Consider the following 26,427-nt stretch of genomic DNA (forward strand, 5'->3'; position numbering starts at 1 on the left):
CGACGCCATATTGCATGGCGACCGTTTTCCCGCCACAGTTCACGATATACGACGGAATTAAAAATACATAAACATGTGACGTTTTACGATAATTACACGCACTCGTAACATTGGTAGCTTTATAATGTTTAACATAAATATGGATACGATTCGGCTATTTAATTGTAGGACATTTTGTTTATATTTTTTACCTGGATTAATTCGATTGTTTTATTGCAGAGGCTGTATTGTGTCATATATGAAGCTAAGTGTGTTTTGGTAAAAAAGAACATTGGCGAAATGTACTTTTCATAAACAAGGATCTTATCTTCTAATATCAATATAGGCTAATAAATGCTAGGGTTTTTATTATCGTTGATAACTAAGCATTCTGCATCTTAAGTCTTTGCTTAGAATAATACATTAGAAAAAACATTTAACTCATAAAGCGATAAAATAATAATAGGGCAAATTTTCGAAAGCTTGACAATTTTTTATTATAAGGCAAGTCAAGCACCTTGTTTCTTACTACACTGACACATTTTTTGATTAGCTATTAGCGGGAATTGAATCCATTTTCTCTCGAATCAAAAGTTACGCTTTTAGTACTGCAATAAGCAGAATGTCTAATATCAATACATTCTGGAAAAACTTGCCTTAACATTTTTAAAAGGCGTAAACAATTATATATTATTTATCATTCCCCAATTACGCTAAAACCATGAACATAAGCGGAAATTAAATGTACAGTATGTATGTACAGCTCGTTATACGAAATGAGTGAGTCGTTAAGTTTAGCTAATTACACCGAACGGACAGACAAATCGGTTAAACATTGTTATTTATGTGTTAATATGAACGGGATTAAATAAGGCTTTATATGTATGGGTTTAATGGTCGCTCCCCTTGACCATGTACAATAATCGTAAATATGTGGGAGATTTTATAAGCACAGATATTAGTAAAAATATTATGATTATTTTAGTCGTATTTAATATAATTGTTTTCATGTTAATGTGTTACTATGTATTACTTTTGGAAAAGTAGACGTAACTTTATCGTTTTATGGAATTAATGTTAGCAATCAAAAATAAAAAAGTGCATCAAATAATAACAGTAATAAAAACACAATTCATATGTTCGGAATAGCCTTTAATAAGATAAAAAATATATAATAGTTGTGTAATTAAATTAAAGATATTATCATGATACATAAACTAAGAACAAAACGCCTCCAAGAAACATTGCTCCAATTTACCATAAGGCGTTAACTTTTTACTATTTACGAATAAGCCCGCATCGCATTACCGCAGCAGAAAGTTTGATATTTCATAAGTAAAGTTTATTCTCTTATTACGAGTTAACGGTGGCTATCTGAGGCCTGCGCGCGTAGTTAAGGTCGATTTATACTTTCGATTACGCTGGTGGATGAATAAAAAACAAATGAGCCGAGAATTTGTTGGTGTACCGCTGCAAGGGAATGGGGAGAGGATAGTGTGGATGTGCCTGTTTTGTTGTTGGTTTTTCCACGTTTTCTTGAAGAATTGTAAGATGTTGGGAGGTTCCGGAATCTGGTGGGAGGCAAGAACACATGGTTAACACCACACCTCGCAAGGTGTGGTTGTAGCGATTTATGAAATCGTAGAAAATTATGAAGTTAGTGTATAAACCTTCAAAAGGTTTGATGGGATAATAGGCACGATAAAATCTGTTTGCATCTTAGATCATTGTTTGTATTGATGATCTGATCTGATTGATTTAGAAAATTTATCACTAAAAGTAATAATTTCTCTATTAATTGTTACATTGTAAGTATGTAGTAACAACTAACTTTAAATTTGTTCAGATATATTTTAATGTAATTATTTATCTTCGTTAAACATAAGAGACATAAGTTACTTAAATAAATATTCATAAAAAATAAAAAATACTGTAACATTAGACATTTTTCATTCTTCTATAGTTTTTCAAGTGCAGAAATAGTAAAAATAAAACATTTAAATACTACTACAGATTACAGAATTATCCACAATATTCTTTCAGCGTCATCTCGAGGCGCAGACCTCCACCATTACACTTAATGTGTACACTAGATTTGAATGTACTATCAAACTCCGGCCATTATTTCTCTGTGTTTATTACTAATTTGTCCTGTTCTCTCTTTATAAACTGTGCAAATTAAATTTTATTAATGCCTCGCGTTTGGCTTGGCTACGGTGCTACGCGGCTACGCGGTTGTAGCTCGTAGAACATGACGTAGGTAATGAAAAGTATGTTTACATTATGAATTTTTATTTTTATATTGATACGCAATTGTATGTTGTAACTTGTATTATATATAGCACTAGCTTTCCACCCGCGGCTTCACCCGCGCAGTCAAAGAAAAACCCGCGTAGTTCCCGTTCCCGGGGGATTTCCGGGATAAAACCTATCCTATGTCCCGGGGTAAAAAGTAGACTATGTCCTTTCTCGGGTATCAAAATATCCCTATACCAAATTTCATGCAAATTGGTTCAGTAGTTAAGGCGTGATTGAGTAACAGACAGACAGACAGAGTTACTTTCGCATTTATAATATTAGTATGGATTTATGGTACGTATATATTTCATTGTGATAAGTGCAGCGCAGGTGAACGTCGATGAATCCGGTGGAAATAGTTACAACCTCCTCTCCATTTTATATAGAGAATGAGAATTGTTTAATTACTTATCAGTAGTTCGATTTAGTTTGAATTACAGTATCTTTATTAAGAGTAAGTATTCATCTAAAATTAATTAAATAGTTACCTATCTTAAAGTTAGCTAGCTAATTATTATTTAGCAACGAGTTATGTCCTTTATTAAACGGAAAGTATTTTTGACGGGTTGTTTTAATTAAAAAAAGTTACGTCGCTTTAAAATTCTACCGGCCGATAAAATTAATTGAATTTTATTGAACTTTAAAAATGCATTGTTGGGAAGTATATCGGCGTGGGGAAAAGTTGGCTAACTAAAAATAATCACAGTCATTCACCACTTCCCGTCCGGGCTAAGAAAATCCTCTTAAAACCGTAGAAAGTTAAAAAATAATTAATGCTTTCGTAAATATTCATACCTTGCCTGGAGTTCAGAGTTAACCCCGGTGGTAAAACATACGGATTATATTTTGAAAATAACAGCTCGACAAAATACAAGCTTGTGTGTCGAATGTGATTTTTCAATTTTCACTTATGTATAAGATTTATAATGTATAAAGGAACGGGGAAAGTCGTTGATGTTATTATTTAAAAACTCAATAATTTTTGTAATTGGCCAATACTATGATAAATTAAAAATGCATTGAGTATAAGTAGGTAATTAAATGCCAATCAATATAATATTATGTGCAAAAGGCAAGTAAGCCAAGTTCTGTCTCAAAACAAAGTTAGAACTGAATCAAGATATTACATATTGGAAACGTTTATGTAATGTGTCTACATTACATAAACGTTTACAACCGTGCCCGTCCAAATTGTACACCCGTATATTCGCATAAAAGGGTTCCTCGAAACAGCTCCGATTTAATTTAAGTCGTGGTCCGTTATCGTCGCTTCTCCATTGTTTTTCTTCTTGAAATTTTACGCTCAATTTGACGTGATGCCGGTTTTTTTACGATTAATTCGATTTTAATTAGTTTCGCGCATTGCCCCGTTGTCCGGTGTACATTATTAAAGTTTGCAGAAGATTAGCTTTTGTTATTTGGTTTAATTAATCTGTTGTGTTAAGGACGATTTTTCAGATAGATTGTAATATGCATGAGTTGCATCTTATGATACCTACACGAATGTATTTATTAAACAATGTTTATTATCATAAGACAAATTGTAAAGTAGATAAATTACATATATGTACTAAACATATGTTCTATTCACAACATGGTTTGCAATGAAAATTAAAATTACTATCAGGCAAAGTGTCCTTGTATGTGTAATAATTGTGTAGTAATAATAATAGAAAACGGGTAAGCATAAAATGCATAAGAAAATTCCTGTCACAAGTCAGTCATCAAAAATTTGAACTTTTAGTTTAAACAATTAATACTTTGGGAGTATACCTATACACATAACAACCTCAACTTTTTCGAATACGTTTATTTCAAAGATCCACGCATTAAGTTCCCATCATATCTAACGCTAGATGGCGCTCCACAATGGTTTGTATAATAGAGCGCAAGGATGTACGGCGCGCGATAAAAACGTATCCATCGAGATATGTAGCACTAAATCACTACTTAATAGTCGAAGAGGCCGTAAATATGTCAACACGCTCCAATATCTTGCGAGGGCTTGCAGTCGACTTTTTTTGAAGATGTTTTTTTTATGGAATTAGCTGGTTTTGGAGCGGTTTAGTTGTGAGGGTTGGATTGAGATGACAATTTTGTACAGATATTTAGTCGCATTATAACGAGTACTATGGTTCAATTAGTGATTGTTTTTTTGAATGAACTGTAGAATTGTTTGGACTTATTTCTGAATGCCTTATTAAAGTTTTCTTACTTTTGTATCTCTATACATGCTACGACAAAAGCACTCAATATATAACTAGATACGTTCAGATTTAATCATTTTAAACGAACATTTGTTCGTTTTGCCAATTAACGCAATAGTAATCACTACATAGTATAAAACAAAGTCGCTTTCTCTGTCCCTATGTCCCTTTGTATGCTTAAATCTCTACAACTACGCAACGTATTTTGATGCGGTTTTTTTAATAGATAGAGTGATTCAAGAGGAAGGTTTTACTATATAATTTATTAGGTTTTAGACAAAGCGGGCGAAGCCGCGGGCGGTAAGCTAGTGGTATAATAAAATAAAAAGCATAGTTTATTTAAATTAAATATTTCCACAGTAAATAGAATGATGCACACCGATGGTCCATTTCTTACTGTTTACTGACAAAAAGCTAATTCACGTATTTACCTATATTATTGGCCTTAAGGATAAAATGTCAACAATCACAAGACGTTCAAGTAAGCCCCTGTCAGACTTAACCCTTCACCGTGATTGGTCCAAAGATCCCGTTAATTCTTCGAGATTAATCCACGGTTATTTGGTGTCGGTTTGACGGAGTAATCACGGTTATAATGGTCTTCTTACCTTTCCAGTTTATTTCTTTCAAAGATAAGTAATAAATATTTGTATAAATTTATAAAGAATAGAAAAAATTCGATCACGAGGCGGGACTCGAACCCGATTTTTTCTATTCTTTATAAATTTATATTTATAAAGCATTTGAATGCCATAAAACCAAAAATATAAATTCAATAAATATTTGATTGGAAAAGTTTATGTTTCTGCAGGAATGCGTATTTGTATTATATTTTTATCAGGATGGATTGTTGTGCACCTTGCAAGTTAAATAGTACACAATAATTTCATTAATTTAATAATTGAATAGCTAATTCTATTTACGGCGAGGCTTGAATCTTCTACTGTGCATTAACAAATTTTATTCGACTTTTGCAAGTAGGTACTCAGAATATTAATTGTTAAAAATGATATTTAAAAATAAAAAAAATGTTGTGTGGTTTTATGAAACCACGGTAAAAGTGAAACTGTTCGAACGGTTCCTAACACTGCTTTGTGTAGCGCATGTCGCGTGACGGTCGGCTGCCGAGTAGGTATACCTACTCGGCAGCCGCGATACACGCGACATGCGCTACACAGACCAAAAAGTTTGAGACGATGTAATAAAATTATAAAAGTTTCACTTTAAAAAAATAACACTATGCAACTGCTTTTAAAATTTATTGAATGACTGGGTTTCAAAAGCGCATAATTAAAAAAACAAACCATACAAATCTATTCCATTGAAAGTATTTTAAATTCCAGTGGCTTGTAATGTTTGATAAGGAGCTATGCAAAGGTGAAGGTGTAACAGTACAGAGGCTGGTGCCTCTTGTAATGCCTTAATCTTGAGGCGATGGACGAGTCGCGTTAGGTGAGGAGGATACGCCGATGTTTAGAGTTATTAAATGTTTTAAGTTTTTAATGTAAGTCACATTAAGGTAGATTTCGTAATAACAGGTGTGATAAAATAAAAATACTTTTGATACATACTTGAACAGGTTAAAAACTCACTGAGATTTAAAATATATAAAGAAAATTTACTTGAAAAGTAAACAGCTAGAAGGTAGAATGACGTAAATTAAGTAGGTTCTAATATTTTATTTGTTCTTATAGTATGAATAATACTATTGTAAAATTTCATTTTATAACGCGGATCAACTAGTAAATAATAGTATATTACTAAGCTATTAGAAAATTTAATTTATTTACTCTAATTCTTACTTATGCTTATATTTTTGCTATAAGTTACGTAACCGCTCTACTTCCTATTCAAAATTCAAATCTATATTTTCGTATAATCTCGCTATTTAATAGGAATGTCCTCACAATTCAAACATCACCTCAGAGGTGTCTCCCCCGCCATAACTCAGAGGGTCCCGTCGTCGCTGAGGTATTATTATTATGCGAATAAATACTCCAAATGTCACGCTAAATGTCCCCCCTCCCCCCTCCCTCTTGTGATACAGGGAGATTCGATTCTATAGTTTTAAGGAAGCATATTTTAGGAATTAAATATGCTAATGGTTATCTTCAACGATTATCATGTTATCTTATTTTACTGAATGTGACAATTTTTTTTAATTTGTTATGCGCGTAAATATAATGTGCCAGCAAGATATTATATATTACCAAAAAATATCGAAATATAAACTGAAAAGTTAACATGATTTTAACTAAGTATATTATTTTTTAACAGTTTGTGAGGAGTTTTTTTACACATTTACAATTATTAAACTAAAATCAATAAATGAAAATGTAAATTTGATGTATAAGAACAGTTGATAGATGGCGCCTATTGTACCATTAACACTGCAAATATGGATATAAAATAAAATCAAAATTAATGTTTTTTTTTTTAGTTTTAACTACGTAGGAAAATAAAACAAAAATTGAAACATTTAATGTTAAAATATAATCCTTCCAACATCCAACAAAGAATGACAATATTTCTGGACGTATCCATCGTCGTATCTTAACAGCTGAGATAACGGGAAGGTGTTCGGTCATTTCGGAATAATGAACTTATCTCCTTGGATATAGCAAATCTTTTGATATTGACGTAGATACACGAATCTTATAGACATCGTCATGTTTTCTTATTAAAAGAATATTTAGTGCTAAAATAAAACGATTTCTAAAAGTAAGCATTTTATTAAAAATAACAAGAACAAATACTTCACTGAATAGAATGCAATGCACAAATTTCACCTGAAAATAGCTACGGGGGTCAGCTGTCTTGATTCAATTTAACCGCTTGCTGATCGTTTGAAATTTGTTTGTAATCAAACTACAACTAATTTACTGCCGATGAGTCATCATGCTATAGTTGAAAGAAATCTGTGGAAATAAAATATTGATCAGTCAGTAGGAAGATTTTAATGAACCACCATATTATATAACCTGCTTAAAATTATATTTCAAGGAGCTTTTTCAAAGTGTGAAACACTTGCAACATTCCTAAGTACCTGGTACTTTTGAATGAAATAAAAAATGTCGCCTGTTAAATACATTATTTATTTGCATTCTTAAGTAGGTACTTATTTCTCCCCTATCTTACTACCCTAGATATACCGATTACGTACTGTCTATACCTTCTTAACTCTTGAACGCGTGACGCGTCTCTGTCGTTCGGTTTGTTTAAATCAGGCGCAATGATGGCAATAACAGTTAGCCGCGAGTTACGGTGAGTCGAGATAATGGCGGTTTGTGGGGCTAAGTAATTGCTAATTTAGCGCCTACCCCCCCACAGACGATAATTGTTTGTTTTTCTCTATTCCGAATTATTTAGATTGGTTGCGCCTTTTGTTGTGATGATTGTGTTGTGTGAAATGTTGTTGGGTTTGTCTATTTTATTGTTCACTCTGTTATTCTATCGGTAGGGAAATATTTAGTTTTCACAATTTATTATAGTTAAAAAAATCGATGAGATTCAAGTTATAAGATCTTATGCAATACATAATAATAGTTACGTAAATTGCGAGAACTGAGTATATCAAATTTTTAACAAAGTATACTAAAGGGAAGTCTTAGGAAGCTTCGAAGAATGGCCTTGTATTTTTTTCTTGTAAGAAAGTTTAAACTTTATAATGAACTGGCGAGTCATCTTCACTTCACATTGAATTCAAAGAAGCAAACACCTATAGCGTAGGTATATTAAGAGAGATAAGAAGAAAGAACGAAAAAGGACAACACATCAAAATTTCTCACATATCTTATTACAAATATATTAAGCAAGTTCAATATAGTCAAACAACAAAAATAAAACACAACAATAACTCAGCATACAAATCCCTAACATTTAATTAAGTATATCGAGACCAAGAATTCCATTACCCCCCAAGTAAACTATGTCACAATATAAATTTGTCCCTCGATAAATCGCGCATGCTAAGTAAGATAGACACACTGGTACATCGCGAGTCAGCAGAGCCCTTATCACGCTGTTATTTACGACTGCCAGTGAATTATGGCCAATTTACAGCTAGTCATTAAGACCCTAATGGCTTGAAGGTGTCCGGAAAAGTTGGATAACTTGGCCAGTGTCAGCGATTCCATGATTTAATAGTATCATTTTGGAGTGAATGGCAATGAGGTATATGTTAGGAAGAATATATTATGGTAACTTTGCATGTGCCGTAATTTAGATTGTAAATGATGGTGACTGGTTAAAATTCTAATTGAGTAAGCTTCATTACAACATCTGCTCTCGTTGAACTGTTTTTATTTAGTAACAGTTTGATTTATTTTACCATACTGCCCGAATTTACTATATCTTAATGTTGGTATGCTATTCAAATACTTTTGAAGAAACCCTGTTAACGAATAAATGTTTGAGCAAGTAGAGTTTGAAAGCATTTTATTGAAAGTTAAACTCCAATCCTCAACTCTGTGGAAAAAAAGTTTCCAGTTCACCTAGGTTCATTAGGAAAATACTACTAAAACTACAAGTAGAAAGCCATAATTTGACCAAAACTCAAAAAAAAAAAACAATCAACACCAGTTTTTGTTCAGACAATCACGCAACCTGACAGAACGTCACGCACAAAATTGAAAAGTATTTAACGTCAAAACACATAAATCCGTTCCCACAGAATGGCCGCAAGCCGTGACAATAACGAAAATCATTGTAACAAGTCGACATAACTGCGGTCTGCGAATGATAACCTCATTTGTAAGCGGGATGAATCAAACGGGCATTAAAGCATTGTCATGCAGGAGAATTATTGTGACGCCTCTCGTTACTAGCACACTTCGGTGCTGCCAGCGGACGCGGGACAGGGAACGTGTGGAGTCGCATTGGTGTGTTCAAATAAAGACGGTAGTCACGGTATCTACTCTTAGGGCCTATTCAAACTAAAGTGGTATCTGCTACCGCCCTAGTTACCGGTATCCCGATGGGTACGCGATTAAATCACTTACTTAGTCTATAATAGAGACTCGAAATGCGTACTGATCGTTATACTCGACCACCCATGGCCAAAGAAGGAGGGTAATGTTTTTCGAGTGTATGTAAGTATGTATGTATGTCTTTTCCTTTGTGACCACCTGTAGCCTAAACGGCTTGATGGGTTTTGATGTATGAGGTATCGTTAGATTTGTCTTGATTACGGGAGTGTCATAGGATACATTTTATCCTAAAAGTCCCACGGGATAAAGACATAATAATATTTTTTCTAAATTTTTACTCTTTTTTTAGTGTGCAGTCGGGTATTTTGTTTTTTTAATAATAATTACTTGTTGATTAAAATTCTAATTGAGTAAGCTTCATTACAACATCTGCTCTCGTTGATCTGTTTTTATTTAGTAACAGTTTGATTAATTTTACCATACTGCCCGAATTTATCTTAATGTTGGTATGCTATTCAAATACTTTTGAAGAAACCCTGTTAACGAATAAATGTTTGAGCAAAGTAGAATTCGAATGCATTTTATCGAAAGTTAAACTCCAATCCCCAACTCTGTGGAAAAAAAGTTTCCAGTTCACCTAGGTTAATTAGGAAAATACATAGCTACAAGTAGAAAGCCATAATTTGACCAAAAATCAAAAAAAAAAAAAAAACAATCAACACCTGTTTTTGTTCAGACAATCACGCAACCTGACAGAACGTCACGCACAAAATTGAAAAGTATTTAACGTCAAAACACATAAATCCGTTCCCACAGAATGGCCGCAAGCCGTGACAATAACGAAAATCATTGTAACAAGTCGACATAACTGCGAATGATAACCTCATTTGTAAGCGGGATGAATCAAACGGGCATTAAAGCATTGTCATGCAGGAGAATTATTGTGACGCCTCTCGTTACTAGCACACTTCGGTGCTGCCAGCGGACGCGGGACAGGGAACGTGTGGAGTCGCATTGGTGTGTTCAAATAAAGACGGTAGTCACGGTATCTACTCTTAGGGCCTATTCAAACTAAAGTGGTATCTGCTACCGCCCTAGTTACCGGTATCCCGATGGGTACGCGATTAAATCACTTACTTAGTCTATAATAGAGACTCGAAATGCGTACTGATCGTTATACTCGACCACCCATGGACCACGGCGTGGCGCGGCGGTAGCAGATACCGCTCTGGTTTGAATAGGCCTTTAAGTACATGTTTACGTAAGACAAGCATAGGAACTATAGCAAGGGTCAATGTAGAGTCACTTATCGTACTATTTTTGTTTATCTCATATTGTTGTCCTTTTGTAATATAGAAGTGGAAAATCGCAGATTTTACAGAACTCATGATGTAGTTCAACTTTTAAAGCTTTTGCCATAATTAAAAACTTTTAAACTTACGAGAGCATAGGCCTAAGACCAAAAAAGTTTGTCTGCGGTAAGTATGATAGTACAGATGTGATCATATGTACATATTAGTTAGTAAAAACAAAATATAAACTCCAGAGCAACTCCATGCCATTCTCTGGCCGCAAATTTTGCATTATCGCCCGCCAGTATGACAGCCCTGTGATATATACTCGGACGTATTATAAAAGCAATAAATAAATAAATTTGGGAAATTTAGAACATCACCGATTTTATTGGTGAGATAATATAATGAACGCTTTGTCGCGCCATTTTGAATATATTCGCTTTGTGTTTGACATTAGCGGCGTTTATCATTAATTTGTGTGACGTTAATGCGGTGTTTTATCTGAAAGATAATTGCTGTTTGTTTATGCTTTGCATTGGATGTAATTCGTAGTGTTCTTGATATAGTTTTGATGTGGGTGTTAATGGTTTGATGATTTGCTTCTTGTCTGAAGTTATGTTATTCTGTATGGTATTTAAAGAACTTCATGGTATCTTTAGGGCCTTAGACAAAGTAACAATTAAAAAACGATAACGAAGTTAGAAAAGGAAAAATGTATGGGATTGACATTAGATAGACCACGTGATCTAACGCGGCGTATGTCAATCCCATACATTTTTGCCTTTTCTAACTTCGTTATCGTTTTTTAATTGTTACTTTGTCTAAGGCCCCTGATACTTTTTAATACTTAAACTATACTTTTTTATTCCAGTCATTCAGAATATCGTTTCAATCAAGGAATCAACAATGTAGCTATTCCTTTGAAAGTTCCTACAGTAAACAATCATGTGTTGATTTGTCGCTAGTTTATGGTTTCAGCTGAATTCTAATAAAAAAAAATTACCTAACCTAAGACAGTTCATGTCGAAGGAGTATCTTTAATTATATGTTGAAATCCAGCGTTACTTCCTTTGTCACATTATATGATTATGTGATTAAATTAAAAGGGATGTTCGTTGTGTACCTACTCTTAAAATACGTGGTGTGGTATAATCATTATTGTTGATAGAGATATATGATAAATCTTTACAATATTTGAAATTATAGCAAATTCAGGTTATTAGATGTAATAAAAATACAAAGCTATTAATTACGCTAACAATATAATATGTAAAAGAGCCTTCCTGTATTCCTGTACCAACAAAGTTTTAGTTGCATACCCTTTGTGCGTGATCATTGAGCTGCGAATTGATACTGACAGTGGGTTCCGTTTTTTTGATAAACGATTAATTTATGATTAATACGTGTGCATTGAATTGTTGTTTTTTATTAGATTTCACTATAATAGTTCGTTAAAAGTGATATGTTCTTCTTTGCATTGTAAAATTCTAGCAAATGAAACAATAGATCGATTTACTGTTTTATGTATGTTTAATTCCACTTTCTGTAACTTGTTGAATGGTGTGTGTTTCTTCTGATTTTGAGACAAATAAATAATTTATTTATTATTTTCACCCGATTGAATAACTAATATGTAGTTGGATACAATAATGATCCAATTTGCAGACTTCACAAAATGTTTAGTATACAGCACAATAATTACAATAAAAATCAAATTGTTGAGCTGTTAAGTAACTTTAGACGAATGAAACATTAATACTAGATCGCATAATTGACTTTATTTGATGTTGACTATACTTTATTGAGGATCTTATAGCTTTAGAGCCCAGTGAACTAGTCGAGAACATACTGACGAGTAATCTATACTTAATATTATAAAGCTCAAGATTTTGTTTGTTTGTTTGAACGCGCTAAACTCAGGAACTACTGGTCCGATTTGAAAAATTATTTCGGGGTTAGATAGTCCATTTATCGAGGAAGGCTATAATATATCATAACGCTAAGACCAACATACAACAGACCGCTAGTATTATCTTAATACATATATATATATAAATCTCGTGTCACAATGTTTGCCCTCAATGGACTCCTAAACCACTTAACCGATTATAATAAAATTCGCACACCATGTGCAGTTCGATCCAACTTGAGAGATAGGATAGTTTAAACATTTAGATACCACGGGCGAAACCGGGGCGGACCGCTAGTATAACTATGTATATATATATAACATTTAATTACACATAGATAACAAATCACATTGTGTACGTCACATTGATTAAACCCCTACATCGGCGGCTAGTTTTTGCGGCGTGACAGCCGCACTGTTTTGACGTTTGCGGCGATAACACAAATAAATATAAACTCATTTTTGTTGATAATGAATCCTGTTAATGCACATCTGGGCTTGATTGCGGTCGTTAACTGTTTGTTCGTCCTGTAATTATTTTAATAATTATAAAGATTTCCACTTCTGTTTTGGATATATCAAAATTGCAAATAAATTTACCCTGACCGATAATGCTCGGAATTCGTTTTAATTTGAAATTATACCCCATTAAAACCAATGACGTTGTAAACGTATTAATTAATGAAAATGTGCCCAGTGAACTGTCGAATTGTATTTTAAATATCTCCGCTAATAGGTACATATTTAATCTAGTTATCAGGTAAATACAAATAATTGGGCGCCTGTAAGCTTGTTAAGTCGTTTATATATTTAACCGAATGTGAAATGAGCCTTATTTTTAAGTGTATTATATCTTAGATTTATTTTAAAATATTTATTAAATTGCATTATACATATTGTGATGAATGATTAATTAATCAATTTGATATTTATCGATTGTTAAACACCTTTTAAAAGAGATAAACACTGCAAATTCGAATAAAATTTTGTTTGACAACGGGATTACTGAGACTTGCATGGCATCTAAAGCGCGTCACACACGGTGAAGATACTATAATATTTTATCTTAAGATACTGTAATATTTTATATTACAGTATCTTAAGGTATCCGGTATCAGCGTTCTGACCATCATTTTTCTTTTTGTCATTGCGTACTAAGACCCCTGTAGAACCGCCATCCTGTTACAAATGACCCACAATATTTCGGGTTATTTGTAACAGGATGGCGGTTCTACAGGGGTCTTAGTAGGTACGCAATGACAAAAAGAAAAATGATGGTCAGAACGCTGATACCGGATACCTTAAGATACTGTAATATAAAATATTACAGTATCTTAAGATAAAATATTATAGTATCTTCATGCACCGTGTGTGACGCGCTTAACTCAGTTATTTGCATTCTTTTAAAGCAGAAAGATCAGCCTTGTCTCTCCTGTGTGTGTCTTGACTTAATCAAATGATTGTTTTCTAAAATATCGAAATATTTACAAAAAATAATATAAAGATAGAAATCTATATACCTAGGTATAATATTCCCATAGTCCCTTCTAAATCCAGGTTCGATCTATTTTAGAGTTCATGCAGAATGTATTGCACGTAACCTTCAATGCGCTATTAATTATAATTGAAAATACAAATAAATCGGGTCCGAATGTTGCAGCCGTACATCAGATCATCTGTCGATCGTCAGCGCGGCTGGATCGAAGAAGCAAGATTGAGAGCTTTGAAGAGTTAGGGAGGTTTAGAGCTGGCTAATGTATGTGGTTATTTGGTCAGGTGATAAAGTATTGACGTCCGAAAATCTTTACAACTTGTTGTAAGAGAAATTTAGAAGTTTAGGCTTAATATTAACTGTAAATAGGGATTAAAAAATTAGAAGTTTTATCATTTTATTTGAAAATTAACAGTTTTAAACGAAATGTAGCGTAAAGACTATTTATTCAGTTGTACATCAACGGTAAATGAATTTCAAAGGAAGGGTTATATTTAAACGATTGTTAATTAAATGTTTAACATAAATAAGACAATTAAAATTGAATTATGGTCACTTAAATCTATATGTCATTAACGTAAAATTTTAATTTAACATTAAAAGTCCTGTCTAAACATACACAACTCTTCCGTGCAAGCAAAGTTGGTAAGTGTTGAGAGATTCATTCGGCCGATGACGAATTGTTCGAGCGATCTCACACAGAAACGTAAACAGTGGCAACTATGCCATTCGTAGGGTGACCACAATATAATTGAATAAAAAACTACGTTTTTGTTTATTTTAATTATAACTAAATCGAATCATTTTTTGTTTCTTCTCTTCATTGAAAGTTTTAAACAACTTAGAATATGTATATGTATATATATTTTTTAATAATTGCATGCAATTTAAATTACTATTTACAGTGGTTAATTGATAAAGCTACATAGACTGCTTTTTGAAAATACGTTGAGAATCAAAAATATTTTAAATTCAGTTCAATTTGTAAGATAAGTTTTATTGTGATACATAATATTTGTAGATAAAATATATTGATTAGGTTTTTCGTCATATGTCTATTACTAGATTTAAAGTGTTCGATAATTTGATTTTTTCAAAAGAAACCATATTATGTAGTTCTATGTAAAGTAAGACTTTTATTTAACAAAATCATTGTGACAAATCATACCGCTTTGTCAGAGAATCATCTACACCTTTCAATACTCCATAATATTACTAGTAGTCCACTATAGCTACTCATTTAGTTGTCTACTACTATTGATAATTTAGTCAGTTGGAAATATCCCCAATCAACTACTAGCATGGCCACCACGCACGGACGCACATACCTCGATTTAAAACGCGTAACAAAATATGTATGTACTGTTATACAAACCGTCGACGGATTTATTCGTTAGCAATCTGATTCACGGCATTGTGGCCGTTCATACGATCAAAATATTTACACTAGCGTGTAGGAATATTGCTCTATAGATGATTTTGAAGCACTCTATCCAACTTATAAGTTATAATTATTGTGGGCTCGTAAATTTCGTCGTATGTTTGATTCATAGTGATTTATCGCTCACTTTACTTCCCGTGTGTTATTTCTAAGAATGGTGTTAATGTATAGGGCCGTTTTAAGAAGCACGAACGATATATAGATGGCGTTTTAGCATGTTTTCAGTTTTTAAGTGCTGTCTTTATGGCGTGCAAATCCAACAGATTTCTGCATCTCTGCTAGCAGTAACATGATAAGCAATATATTAGATACTAGCTTTCCGTCTGCGGCTTCGCCCGCGTTTTCAAAGAAAAACCCGCATAGTTCCCGTTCCCGTGGGATTTCCGGGATAAAACCTAGCCTATGTTACTCGTGGATAATGTAGCTTTCGAATGGTGAAAGAATTTTTAAAATCGGTCCAGTAGTTTATGAGCCTATTCATTATGGTTAGGGAGCCAGGTGCAAATTTGGTTAACTATTTCCTCTCAAGAGATAATTCGTCAGACGCATGAGAGTATAGTATTATAAAGCCTCGTGAACGTCAGCTGGCGCTCGGTTGGGGGGGTGAGCGGTTGTAGCCTCCCACGCACATAGGAAAAAAAAATACATTCATTCATTCATTTCCTCTCAGCTAAAAATTTGTCAAATTGTAGCTAACCCAATATCTCAACGAAAAAAAATAGTCAGCTGGTTACAACATGGTGTATTATACGTCAGCTGGTGTCTCGAACATGAAAGTTAAATTTAAAGAAAAATTTATTTTCCGTTATTTCCTCTCAAACAAAAATTTACCTGATGATAGCTTATATGTAACTGTGGATAAATATATATGTCAGCTGGCTGTATCTTGGTGGAAAAACCGTCAGCTGATACGGGAGGCTACAACCGCTCTTCCCCCCAACCGAGCTCCAGCTGACGTTCACGAGGCTTCATAATACTATACTTTGATGCATTTTACTAATTACCGCTTGAGAGGAACTTGGTCATAAAATCTGCTGCTGGCTCCCGGACCATTACAATCAAACAAACAAACAAACAAACAAAGTTTTCCTCTTTATAATATTAGTGTAGATTTATCTGATCATAAAATATAGAATAGTTATATCTAAGATTGGAGAGCATTCTACTTTTACACTACTTTTTTAACATTCTTTTTTTATAATAATTATGAAGGAAAAAGATAGAAATTCTCAGGTCTTAATGATAATAGATTCAATCTATCTACTATTCACTTTTACCTTATGCTTATATTAGCCGGTATGCTTCCTACCATGCAGTAAACATGGAACATTTTATTGAAAGGAAAATTAAAAAGCAAAGATCAAATTTAAACCAGAAAAGCATTGGTATGTATCTAAAGAAAAACAATCAAAAAGATATTTTTCTAAAAGAAGAACAAAAAAAAATTGACTAAGCCTATTTATTTAATTCTCTTCTGCGTCTACAAATATAGTTACGTAATTTTTACACACTAAGGGCCGATTTTTCAATGCTTGGATAAAACTTATTCGTCGAATAATGTATAAAACTACCATTTTAAAAACGTATTCTAATTGCCTGTTTTTGACAGTTTACGTGACATTTTAATATTATCGTGTAATACTTTATTGGACGGATAAGTTCTATCCAAGCATTGAAAAATCGGCCCTAAGTCCAGTCCAGAAGCCAGTTAAAAATACAAAATCCAACGTATCGTTACTCCCTTATCTAAAGACTAAAGTGAAAATAGGCTAAAGTCAATGGACATTATCTGTAATGCCCGTGGATGCACAACACGGCAGTCACATATTCACGTAATATCGGTGCAAGATCGGGAAGCTGGCTCAGACTCTTAAACACGCCTCTATAAATAGTCAACTAAATACCTGGCCACCTGTTAAGGGGAAGACGAGTTCAGATTTCTTTTTCGGTTTAATTTTTAATAAAGTTTAATATGTAGCAATTTTGGTTGATCACTTTCTCTACTTCAGTGATAAAAATAAAATATTTTTAATGGTCTATCCTAGTTAAGTTATTTGTAAAATACACAACCTTATTATTGAAAATATACACTCACTAATAAGTGCAATAGTAAAACTATGCATTTTGAATCTTTGCAGCTATATTTCTTACAAATCATGAGCAAAGATTCTTACGTTGCCTTGTATTTTTGCTTCTATTTATATATTCATTCTCAAGTTGATTTAGTATCGAGTTGTAAATTAAATATTTGCAAATAATGAAAGACTAAACGGAAATATTTATTACCGAACAGCACCACCACCATCTAAAATATTTTTCTTTACTATAACGTGCGGATAAATTCTAATCGTGCGATTACATATCAACACATGCAAACCTACCCTTAACTATGCAGTGACCACGAGTTCACTACACAAAAACTGCAAGTGTATAGCCCTCTTTACGAGCAGTGTGCGGTCCTCGAGAATTATAATAGGTTTTAGCACAACTAAACAGATATTAAATTCAACGGAGCTTTTTAGGATGCAAGCTTAGAATACCTCACCTAATATACACTTTGTTTATTTTCAACACTGTTTTGGAAATGAGATTGCGTGAGTTACAGTTATGGTTGGTTTGTATTTCGAATTTATATATAATAAAATTAAATGGTTTTCAAGTTTATATTACGTTGATTATTTTATGTGAGCTTTTATAAGAGCTTATGCGTTGCTATTTTAGTTATCCTTGCCTACTTTAACAGCTCTATAAATTACGTAAAAATAATTTGTGTATGCAGTTTATGTTTGTTGTTACGTTACATTATTTTGCTATTGATTCATTCATAATCCTCATATTATTATCTTTCTTATTCTATTTGAGAGAAGACTTTCTCTATAAGATCATAGACAAAAACCGTTTTCTCTCATCATCACTACATAGTATAAAACAAAGTCGCTTTCTCTGTCCCTATTTCCCTATGTCCCTTTGTATGCTTAAATCTTAAAACTACACAACGGATTTTGATGCGGTTTTTTTTTATAGATAGAGTGATTCAAGAGGAAGGTTTTAGTATATAATTTATTAGGTTTTAGATAAAGCGGGCGAAGCCGCGGGCGGTAAGCTAGTAGATTACTAATATGCTGGTATAAATAATGTGCGTATAAATTAAATACCTCCTATATTTTTTGTGATAATTATTGTAAATACATCAGCAATTTTCTTATTACAATTGGAAGACTTAGCTACTGATTAATGATTTACTCCAAAAACGTAACCTAAAAACTATAAACAACATAGTTCTAAATCGAAAACAAAACAACACCTAATTATACAACGTCCACAAGATTACAATACTCCGGGCGTATGCAAATATGAAATATGAAAATGAAGATGGCATGTAATAAAAATGATATAGGGGGCTCCGAAGAGCCATTTCACTGGAGTCTCGTCAGGGTTATACGGGGCCGTCTATCATTGCCTGACGTTTGGGGGGAGGGGGGAGTGCCTTAGGGTTCCTGCCAGATTTATTGTTAGTGTTGACGCGACGGTAGTGGAGAGAGGACGTTATGGTGGTACGAATTATTAGTGTTTTAGTTAAATTATTAATAAAAAGAAATGTTGGGAGTATTAATCCTACTAATATTATAAATGCGAAAGTTTGTATGGATGTTTGTTACTCTTTCACGTAAAAACTACTAAACCGATTACAATGAAATTTAGCACACATATAGAGGGTAACTTGGATTAACACATAGGATAGGTTTTATCCCGGAAATCCCACGGGAACGGGAACTATGCGGGTTTTCCTTTGAAAACGCGGGCGAAGCCGCGGGGGGAAATCTAGTAAGGTTATAATTAAGAATTGTTATGTTAATTCTGTAATAATTTTGTGTTATTATTTTTGCACTACAAGCTGTTGAATTGTAAAATGTATGCTTTATAGGGTAGTTATCTGAAAACTGTACCTTTTTAAGTAAATAGAAGGAAAATATACAATATCATTGATTGTTATGAAATTAATAGATTTTTTATTTTATGTGTACCGATGACAAGAAATTAAACTACAACTTATTTTTAATAAAAACAACAAACAGAAGAATTGAATTTTTCATTTCCATCTTTAATTGCCTTCTAATGAATAATTTTGCTGACGCTACGCAAAATAATCGTCCATTAAACGTTAGTAGGGTCAGCAGGTAAACAAAACGACGCATTAAGAGGGTGGATTAGCGCGGCTGAAATATGTCGGTGGCGGTAAATTTTCTTACCCCGTGACGGCGGCATCGACAGCGCTGAAGTGTACCGATAGCAAAACAGATGAAATTAAATTATATTGAATTAATTCTGTGTTTTATTACATAATGTGTTACTAGCTTTTTGTTTGAAGCTCTAAATTCCCATTAACAAATTGTTCGCTTTTTTTTCTATATATATTGTAAACGTATTATAATACGTTTACAAGTGGGTACCTACGTTATAATTTTAATACCGTAGTAACCCCTAATTACATAAACATCTGAAAACTGTTTTTATTTATTCATTATTTATAAATGGCCATAATTTATTTATGAGAAACGTGAAAAACTTTTTACAACTTGCACTTTAAAGAACTGAAGTCATGTAGATCAACGTTTAAATGAGTCGCATATTATTTAAGTATCGTTTGATGAAATGGGATTAATACTTGGAAGGCCTTGCTCATGTCAACATAACTGTTTTGTTTGATTACTATATAAACAGCTATCGTTCTACATGCCTGTGTACTATTAGGCTATACACGAGGATATATTTTGAGTGTCTTTTGGTGATAATAATAAACAATAATTTACTTTTTCACACATTTCACATCTATTAACAATATCCGGAAAATTGAATGTAAAAAGGCATGCTATGCTATCTTGCCGACCGTACGTCAAGTCACCCGATCCGTCCCACCGAAAATTCTCGTTCGAGCCGTTTCTAAAGCGCCTTTTTTAATCTCTATAAATCAAATTTATGACTTGTGTAAGCTTTCTGTTCTATTTACCCTTTTATAATTTTGTTGCTCGAACCCATATACCTATAGATAAGGGTTAACGGTACAAGGAGTTTGTCATTTAGCGTAGGGTGATATTTTCAACGTTTAGTTTGTGAAAATGAATTTTTCGTAGGCAAGTCAAAGTGTGATAAGTTGGTGCATTGAAACTTGAAAGTCAGTTTCATTGCTCCATTTTCTTTATAAGTGTTGCTTGTGAGTTGCAGCTCCGTGAAAAGAACGGATGTCAGAAATTGACCCTTATATTTAAACACTTGTCCTGGCCTGGTCTTCTAGGTAAAGACGAATATACTTCGCTGTTTGAAAGAGAATCTTCTTCATTTTCTTAAGAAATATAATCAATTAAAAAATCTGATTTGTGAGTTGGTTGGTGGACATACTATATTGTAATTTTCCAATTTTGCCGTTCAGTCGTTCATAAGTGTTGTAAGACTACTTTAATTATTGAAGTGAAACTTCTTTATCGGGGTTGGAAAAAAATTTAGTGTAACATTTTTTCGTTACGCGTGACATTTTCCGTTACGCGCCATCTTTTTCTTGTCCCTACCACGCGTGATTCGACGTATTTCTGTAAAGTTGCATATAGTAAATTATTTTTTGAAAAATAAGGTCATAAAGAAGTTTCACTTCTTACGTGTGTACACTAGTACACGCAAACATTTTTTTATACATTATATATCTACATGTCACTTCTATATGTAAAAAATTGTATTTAAATAAATGAATTTTATATTGTTATCAATATCAATTCGTTATCAATTAAAAACGCTCTCCTAAAACTTGAGACCATAAAGTCGCGCTGAGCTTTTTGCCGCCCGCCTTCCAACCCGGTGCTGGGCGTGCAATAATTAAATCCCACGTTGTGTTATTGATGTGCTGTTACACCTCTTTTATCGACAATTTGTGAGATATTTATTAATCTTTGTGTGATTTGTATTTTTGGGCAAATAGGTGTTGTCAAAAATTTCGGTTAATTACTTTTGAATTTTTAGAATAAGTGCTTTGCGGCATTGAAACGATGATGATTAGTTTAGAAGGTAAAAATTTAAATTTTAAAGTGAATTAAAATTGGCAATGGTAAATTTTTATTATTTTTCAGATTTATGTATTACTATTTTTTCAAACAAATGAAGAGTCTTAATATAATAATTGTCAATGAACGTTTAAATTATTTTAATTTGTTGTAATGAAATGGAAATGTAATCATTTATAATCAAATGTTTCTTGAAACAATTAAACAAAATGGATTAATAAATTATTAAGAAATACACTCGTGAACTCTCATTCCACATACCGAATGCCAGTAATTCAAAATCCTTGAACAATAATTACAAAAATCACCTCACACGTGTTAGAAAAATCCAACTTGAAATACTTTTATTCCTGACCTATCCTTTCCATCTTGAAGCTCTCACGTGACAGCATTGACGTCTGTCCCCTCCCCCCCTGTCACCTGACCCCCCCTGGGGTGGTCAGTGAGGGGCATTGCAACTATATAGTGACATACTTAAAACACGGTAAGGTGTTATATTCTTGTAGAGTTTTATGGATTATTACGTTTGTTACTTGGGAATGATTGTAATTTTTAAACGGTTGAAAACTAGTATTGTCTAGTGTTTGATTTCACGCGAGTATTATACATTTAGAAACTAAATATTTTAACGGATTTTAACAGACTTTACGTGACCACGCTCGCTACAAAGTGTGCGAAACCTCGCAAAAATAATACAAGGAATAAATCGCGTTTAAAATCCGTTAAAATCTTTAATTTCTAAATGGTTGAAAACTGTTTATTATTGATGTTTTAAGTATAATTTGCGATTGAGTATGTTACGAAATAACACTTTAAAGTTGTCTTGAAAGACATGATGAAGACAGTGCAGATAATGTTAATTAATCATATTTTAAAGTGTCTTGGTATTAAATATTAATATTAATTTTATTCAAAAAAACAAGATGCAGATGAGAATTTGTTAATAAATACAAAATTTTCTAAAACAAATATACGCTTTTATGTTAATGCATTTTATAAATTGAATCAATCATTATTTAAATATGAATATTTATTAAAATCATTGAATTCATTATTCGCTCATATGTTTGTGTTTTAACCATTTTTTATGAACATACGACATTGACACACAATACATAAAATCCAAACTAATATTAAATGCGAAAGTAACTCTGTCTGTCTGTCTGTTACTCAATCACGCCTAAACTACTGAACCAATTTGCATGAAATTTGGTATGGGGATATTTTGATACCCGAGAAAGGACATAGGCTACCATTTATTGCGAAATATGTACCACGGGCGAAGCCGGGGCGGACCTCTAGTAATATTATAAAACATAAATTCACACATCAACAACAAAGTTAGACTGGTTTTTAATATTATTATATCAAATTTTTATGAAATAAACTTTACTTTATCTTCTTCAAAAACTATGCTCGAGTTTTAAAACCGAATTGTTTCAACATAATATTGCGTGAATACAAAAACATTTTAAAAGAAAAAGGTACGAAGGTGCATCGGAAAAACAAATAAATATAAACGTATTAGATTCATAAAGCCTTCCTTATGCAAATTACCTTCACATAGATACTCTCCATTTGAAGTTAAGCTGTGTTTACACTTGTGCCTTTCGTTTAGGCGATGTTGGATGTTGCTTGATTTTGTTTACGTTGAGCTTATGTTTAACAAAGTGTTAACATGGTAACGTATCATACAAATTGTAACGTATTTATAATTTTTATGAAACATTACTTTTAGATTAATCTGATATCCATTATTATTTAGATACTGGAATTAGAATTATATTAAAGTTGATGATTATTATTTTAATTCAGACACGACTACTTATATGTTTGTAGAGCAAGTTTATAAAAGAGATCTTTATTTTAAGCTCTATCGATAGTTCTTTCAATATAATAACGTAAAGACACGTAATTTTTGCAATTTGAACTACTTTTTGCTATCATAAAACTGCAACAATATTTCTTACTTAATATATTTTAGACGAGCCAAGAACTGAACGTTCGATACATGTCGTAAGTTCGTCACCTAGTGTAGACGCGCCCTTTTCATTCAATGTTAAGTTGAGTATTCGATTTGGCAAGCTTCATGGCAATACCCGCTCCATATTTTGGATAAAAGTAAGCAAATGTAATACACATATTGTTTTCTATTGTTACAAGATGTGCACTGTAAATATACGCGATTAGATTAAATTCATTGCATATGAAATGAAAACTCTTCATGGGGTTGTTTCATGACTGACGATCATAGAATTTAATATATTACGCAGTTATTGGTGTACATTAATATTCGAATCGGTAAAATATGATTTAGCAACAAATTATTATATTTACGAAATTTTATATCAAACTAGCTTTCCGCCCGCGGCTTCGCCCGCGTTTTCAAAGAAAAACCCGTATAGTTCCCGTACCCGAGGGATTTCCGAGATAAAACCTATCCTATCTCTCAAGTTGGATCGAACTGCACATAGTGTGCGAATTTTATTATAATCGGTTAAGTGGTTTAGGAGTCCATTGAGGACAAACATTGTGACACGAGATTTATATATATATGTATATCAAATTATGTGTAAATTAGATAATCTAAGTAGTTTGGTGTTGTATATGATTGGTATTGAATAGAGGTTAATTTTTAAGTTTTTACAAAATATTGAAGGGATAATCATATTATATGACATGAAGTACCTAGTTTTTACCTAATAGAAGTGAAATCGAAACCTTGCCGGTCGCTATATAAATCTATTTATAGAATCATGTTTTTTATTGCAAATTCGATATTATTTAATAAACATCTCGAAGAAAAAAATACAATAATTTTAAAATATAAATTAATTAATATAATGAAATTCGATTACTATCTAAGTCCAATCACTGAAGTCTTTAAACACGAATTAAAAGAACGCTAAATACAAATCTCTTCGCTTTAAAACATTTAATTAATGCCTACTTTCAGTATCAATAAAAAATCTAACTTAGATAAAATGTAGATTTGATCTCGATTGAAAACTCAAGAGAGGTGTGTATTAAAACTAGCTTCATTTCGGAAGTCCGTAGAAAGATGGCAGATTGCAGACTCGGCTGTGTTAAGGGGGAGTCGTTTGTTTCAAAACTAGATTGTATAGTTTTGAATGTTTTGCATTTCAGTCGGTTATTATGCCTCGCTTTATGGTATGAATGAAGGGATGTCAGATTGTTAATGATCTATATTAGGAGTGTGCAGTTGTTATAAAATATTTCTCGGATGCAGAAGGGAAAAAAGTATTTAGTATAACTACAAGATTGTACAAATTTCAATTTAAATTATTATATATTCAGTTTAATAGATGTGAGTGTCCGTGCACGAGTCTGTGTGTGTGAGAGCGTGCGTGGATAGAGATATAGTACACTTTTTACCACAGTGCAAAACATCTCCATGTTAATTTCCTTTAACCACGCGGGTGAATTGGCTTAAAACCTACTTCTATACAATTTCTTTATCCCTTCACAAGTGGCATCGCCTTAACAGCAAGACGTCAGGTAAGGAGGTCAAACGTCATCGATCGAACGCTCGGACAAGTATCACATCTGATGCATGGAAGAATGCAACACTGCTTCGGTCATGTCAGTGGTTTTATTGTAAGTTTCCTAATTGTTGGATGGAGCTTATATGCATACGACGATGTAGGTCTGCTTGTAAATATCCTACTAATATTATAAATGCGAAAGTTTGTGAGGATGTGTGTGTGTGTGTGTTTGTTACTCTTTCACGCAAATACTACTGAACCGATTACGATGAAATTTAGCACACATATAGAGGGTACCTTGGATTAACACACAGGATAGGTTTTATCTCGAAACTCCCACGGGAACGGCAACTACGCGGGTTTTTCTTTGAAACGCGGGCGAAGCCGCGGGCGTAAAGCTAGTATTAAATATAGTATAGTAGATATGTAATCTTTATTGTTGAATGTTGATTAAAGTAAACGATGTTGTAAGGTGTGTTTGTAGATATACAAAAAATAGATCACGATGTGGATTCGAACCCGCGTCTATCTTCTTGCCGGGTCGATTTTTTTCTATTCTTAAGAATTTTCTCATTTATAAAACAAATGCTATAAAACTAAATATGAATTATTATTTAAATAAATCATTTCGACGATAATTACGACAATAATAAATTTCGTAGATGATGATTGTCGTTAAATTTAAGATTTTCAGTTGGTCAAGGAGTTCTCAGTTTGACTAGTTCATGCAGTGTCTCTTTTGATTTAAGTTTATGTTAAGAAAAGAACAAATATGTGGAGATTTAATTAACATCCTCATGAAAGGTTCTAAATTGTAGAGATAAGAATTATATTTCAATTTATTATTTTCGACCTACTGCAGTAGAGTTCTTAGTTCTATAAAAACAGAATTAACAACTGGCTCATTAAGCGTATAAATAATTATTGTAATGGAGCTCGCTCTCAACATTCATTTTATCTCTTTATTCTTTACAAAGGCAATAGAGCCTTACCAGGTGGACATTCAACCTTAAATACTAGCCTGTCTAAATCTCAGACAGCACATTGAAAACAAATTCAAATCACGCCACGTATTCCCTTATCAATTTGCATCATTACCCAAAACTGCACTTACGCTCAAAGCATCGGCAATTCCCCTCAAAGGCTATCAAAATCTATATCTCACGTAGCGAGGTGTCCTCTGAATGCACACATCTGGAAGACTGAAGCAGCTAATATTTCAAGCGCGACCACTTTCCTATCTCGACAAATATGTCTTGCTACTAACGTTAGGAACGTGTACTCTATTGCCGAGTGATAAGGTTGCGTTTCGCGTGTTTTGT

The sequence above is a fragment of the Colias philodice genome, chromosome 9 (genome assembly GCF_061535455.1).
Source record: "Colias philodice isolate Cphi_HAF_F1 chromosome 9, ilColPhil1 Martin Lab GWU primary, whole genome shotgun sequence".
Lineage (NCBI taxonomy): Eukaryota > Metazoa > Arthropoda > Insecta > Lepidoptera > Pieridae > Colias > Colias philodice.